Genomic DNA, 5,159 nt, shown 5'->3' with positions numbered 1-5,159 from the left:
ATATCCAATGGATGATTTATGCCAGTTGAGGATCTTGGCCTACACAGAGTCTCATTGCACATCACCACAACCACCAACTCTGCTCTGCCAAAGATGCCCTCCTCGATGCACCCTTTCATCTGCTTCTCGTACAACCCTCACTGTGCCTTCTTCTACATCACTTCAATACTTAGAATGCCCATCCCTCATCTAGCCTGCAGAGATGCTATCCTTTTAAAGGCCACTTCATTTTTTTAACAGCAAAATAATTAACCGTTGGAACAACTTACCTGGTGGATTCTCCATCACTTAAAGTCTTTACATTAGGAATGTGTCTCTTTCTAAAAACATGCTGTGACTCAGTCAGGAGTTATGAGCTTGATACAGAAATTATGGGTGATATTTTTTTGGCCTGTGTAATGCAGAAGGTCAGACTAGATGATCATAATGGTCCCTCTGGCCTTAAAGTTACATGAATTTTATATTTATTCTTATTTTGTGCAACAGCCAATGTCTTCTTGACAAGCAGGTGCATAGGAGTCAGCAGATGTGTAGGTAAAATTAAAGAATATCACAATCTCAGCACAGATCAGTGTCATGCTCCATTACAAAAATATATCCTATGTGTTCTTCATTAATAAAAAGACATGCCTAGCAAGTGCTTTTGACAGCCAGATATTCAAAAGACACTATGCAAAGAGGCTGCATGTGCTTTGTTGATGTCTTCTGGAAAAAAACAATGGCTAAAGTAATATTCTTTACTTTAAAAAAAGAAGAACAGGAGTACTTGTGGCACCTTAGAGACTAACAAATTTATTAGAGCATAAGCTTTCGTGGACTACAGCCCACTTCTTCGGCTGCATATGCATATGCATCCGAAGAAGTGGGCTGTAGTCCACGAAAGCTTATGCTCTAATAAATTTGTTAGTCTCTAAGGTGCCACAAGTACTCCTGTTCTTCTTTTTGTGGATACAGACTAACATGGCTGCTACTCTGAAACCATTCTTTACTTTGTTGCACTGTCCTGATTGCATCCTTTAAATTAACAGCACTCCCCTGCCCTTATCCATGTTGACTTTATCTTTGAGGTCATAAATAATTGATAAGGTGATAACATTCTGATTTTTATAATATTAGAGATACAAAGGACAGTAAAAAGAGTAAAGAAGTTACACTTCCATCGATCGATGGCTGTATAGTATTATTTGTGTTATTCATTATTACTAAATAAACTAGTATAACTTTAAACCCTCAAAACAAGCAACAGCAAACTTAATTAACTTAAATCCTTCAAACGTAAATAAAACAAGTTAACAAAATATCCAAATAGATAAAAAGGAAGAAAAATAAAAAGCTGAACAGAAGTACCTTCAAGTCTGGATTATGGTGCTATTTTCCAGGAATCTAAGTTCTTTCATCAAATAAGTGACAGACCGTACAGTATGTAATCATTGATTCTAAAACAATGAAATCTTCCTTCCTATAATCTGCTATAGTTGGGTAGTATTGAAAAGAAATGTTTCAATCCCCAAACTGTGCCATTATCAGATCTGGGTGAAATACTCGTGAGAAAATGGAGCCAAAATATGCCAGGTGTTGAGCTGGTGGAATTTGTGGAAAAGCAGCATTTTACAAAATATTTCCATTACAAGAACTTTTGAAGACTAAGGACATTTTATGAGACAACAGTGGTGACTCTCTAGAGCAGAGGCGGGCAAACTCCGGCCCGCGGGCCACATCCGGCCCACGGGACCATCCTGTCCGGCCCCTGAGCTCCTGGCTCAGGAGGCTAGCTCCCGGCCCCTCCCCAGTGGTTCCCCCTCCCCTGCAGCTTCAGCTCGCTCCACCCCCGGTGCAATGCTCTGGGCAGTAGGGCTGTGAGCTTCTGGGGCAGCGCAGCTGCAGAGCCCGGCCTGATCCGGTGCTCTGTGCTGCGCAGGGCCAGCTCCAGGCACCAGCTCAGCAAGCAGGTGCTTGGGGCAGCCAAGGGGAAGGAGCGGCACATTGGGCTCTTTGGCGGCAATTTGGCGGCGGGTCCCTTGGTCCCTCTCGGAGGGAAGGACCGGCCGCTGAATTGCCGCCGAAGAAGAAAGCAGTGCGGTGGAGCTACCGCCAATCACGATCACAGGTTTTTTCCCCCCCCCCACCACCGCTTGGGGCAGCAAAAACCCTGGAGCCGGCCCTGGTGCTGCGTGGTGGCGATGGTGTGTCTGGCTCCAGCCGGGCGGCGCAGCTGTAGCACTGCCAGCCACCGGTGCTCCAGGCATCACGGTAAGGGGCAGAGAGTGAGAGGGCTGGATAGAGGGCAGGGGAGTTCAGGCGGGTGGGCAGGGGATGGATCGGGGTCAGGGTGGTCAGAGGATGGGGAACAGGGGGGTTGAATGGGGACAGGAGTCCCGGGGGGCAGTCAGGAATGAGAGGAGGGGTTGGATGGGGCAGCAGGGGGCAGTCAGGGACAGGGGTTCCGGAGGCAGTCAGGGGACAGGGAGAAGGGGTGGTTGGATGGGGCAGGAGTCCTGGGGGGCAGTCAGGAATGAGAGGGGGGGTTGATAGGCTGGTGGGGGCAGTCAGGGGCGAGGGTTCTGGGGGCGGTCAGGGGACAGGGAGCAGGGGAAGAGTATGGCGCAGGGGTTCTCGGGGGGCCATCAGGGAACAGAGGGGGTTGGATGGGGCAGGAGTCCCAGAACGGGGTGGATGGGGGGGAGGCCGGGTCACGACCCCCTCCCCTAACTGGCCCTCCATACAATTTCCAAAACCTGATGCAGCCCTCAGGCCAAAACGTTTGCCCACCCCTGCTCTAGAGGCCACATGGATACAGGGGTGGGAGCCAGGAACTTAGGGGTCAAATTCTCTGCTGCCACAAATACCTAGCAGAGAGTTCCTGTCAGAAGGAACTCCTAGCTGGTACAAATACCCACCAGCCAGATCCTGCACCTCACCCCCACATCCTGTGAATGGGCTATGTCAAGAGGAGGGGATATGTCAAGAGCAAGGAGGGATGGGGTGGAACAGAAGTCTGCAACGCAATCTTCCATTGGTGTTGACTCCATTTAGGACCATATGCCAGAGGCACAACTTGGAGCATATCAGCAGCTGCTCTAAGCTACATAAAGGCTGTGGCTGGCACTGGCTCCTGACATACTCTCACTTCCCTCCTCCCTCCATTTCCCCCTCCCGCCCCCGAAGGCCAACAGTGCCACAGCGAGCATCAGCCAGGTTCATGGCCAATCCACTAGGCCACAGTGCCTTCCAGATATCTGACAATTTCTGTCATTTAGCATCCCCATCCGTACAGTGATATCAGTGATATACCATACGTAAAATCCAAAATCACACAGGATTTGAAGTATTGCCAGATATGTGTAGGTACGTATTGGCAACCTCATATTACAGAGGAGAAAACCAATTGCATTTATTGCATTGATGCTTGTTCTCTTGTATTATCTTGCACAGCTGCCTCTATAAATGTGACCCAGCGAGACCCTGCAAGGACTGACTATTTTTTGAATGGAGCCCATCTGGATAAGGTTCTCTTTTTCAGCTTGAAAAAAGAAAGATTTGTTTCTGGTCCTCAAGTGACATTTGAGGATCTGGGAGTGCTGCATAGTATGGGGCACTGCATCTAGGGAAGGCCTAGAGAAGAGCAATAACAGCATGCTACAATCCTGCTAACCAAAGTCCTGGGAGAAGTTAGCCAACCAATCCTATTCAAGTAATTTGAAGAGATGGCCAAAGGTTTGAATGCATTATCAAACTGACCCACTCACTCCTAACTATAATGCATATTCATAGGTTTGTACTGGTTCTTATTTTGCCTAAACAGCTTCACCCACCCCATATTTTGCTGCAAGCAAGAAAGCACCAAACACATAATGTCTTGACTTTTTGAGGTTAAAGTATCCACCTAAGCCAGGGATCGGCAACCTTTGGCACGGCAAAGTGGCGGCCAGCACATCCCTCGGCCCACGCTGCTTCCTGCAGCCCCCATTGGCCTGGAACAGCGAATCGTGGCCAGTGGGAGCTGCGATCGGCCGTACCTGTGGACGCAGCAGGTAAACAAACCAGCCTGGCGAGCCACGTGCCGATCCCTGACCTAAGCATTGCAATGAGAACACTTTTTTGCTTGGGACGTTAATGCTAAGAGATATTTTCTCTAGGCTTTATGTTACTGTTTGCATTTCAAGACAGTGCAGGTGTGTAATTAGAATGGCAATTTATATGTTTGGTAATGGAGTTTTATGAGTTGCAATTTCATTATGAAAAGGCAACTCTGTACAGTTTACTAAAATTCCTTACAAATGTATTGCTTTTTATAAACTGGGTTCTAAGAATAGAACCTCAGCATTTGGAACTAGAAGAAAAGGGAGCACTTACTAAGCAAGTGGAGCTACTGAAGTCACGGGGACTATGCATGGTTGTGTTTGCAGGTTTGGGCCCTAGTGTCCCAAATCTGCTACTCTTGTTAAGGTAACTAGTTCTTATTAGTCCCACAGAAGGTAGTGGACTAAATCTTGAAGTCTTTACTCAATGTTTAATCAGTCCTCACACAAACAAACCCTTTGGGAAGACAAGGAGAGTTTGCTCGATTAATGATGATGTATACAGTGTCGTCATAGCTGTGTTGGTCTTCTTCACTCTGCATAAGTTCCCAAGCGTCTCCCTCTCACACCAACAGCAGTTGGTCCAATAAAAAGATATTACCTCACCCACGCTGTCTACTCCATCATTAGAGAGACATTTCATAAAGACCTTAAAATTTGCATATGTGCAGAAGGGTTGTAAGATCAGGCCCCTAATTTAGAATGAACTGAAAATGAACAGAAAGTTGACCATTTAAAAAATGTGGAAAGACTGAGCCTGGTCCAGACACAATTCTGTGCTGTATCTGTCATGTTATGGGAGTAGCGTAACAAGATGTGACTGATGTAGCTTGACAGAACATTTTACAAAATGACACATTAAGCTAGATTCATTGAAGGGATAATGGACAGATGGTTTTCATTTGCAGAATTTTATTAGTGATGTGACATTCATAGTCATTAGTTGTTGCATTTAAAACTTTATTAAATAGTGATTTTTTTGCTTTCCATGTTTTAACACCACAATACCAACACTATCATTACACTCGACAAGCCACTTCCATTATAAACATCTATTTGCTGGGAAGCTATAACATTCTG

This window comes from Malaclemys terrapin, chromosome 1 (genome assembly GCF_027887155.1).
Source record: "Malaclemys terrapin pileata isolate rMalTer1 chromosome 1, rMalTer1.hap1, whole genome shotgun sequence".
Taxonomy (NCBI): domain Eukaryota; kingdom Metazoa; phylum Chordata; order Testudines; family Emydidae; genus Malaclemys; species Malaclemys terrapin.
This window is presented reverse-complemented; position numbering follows the sequence as displayed.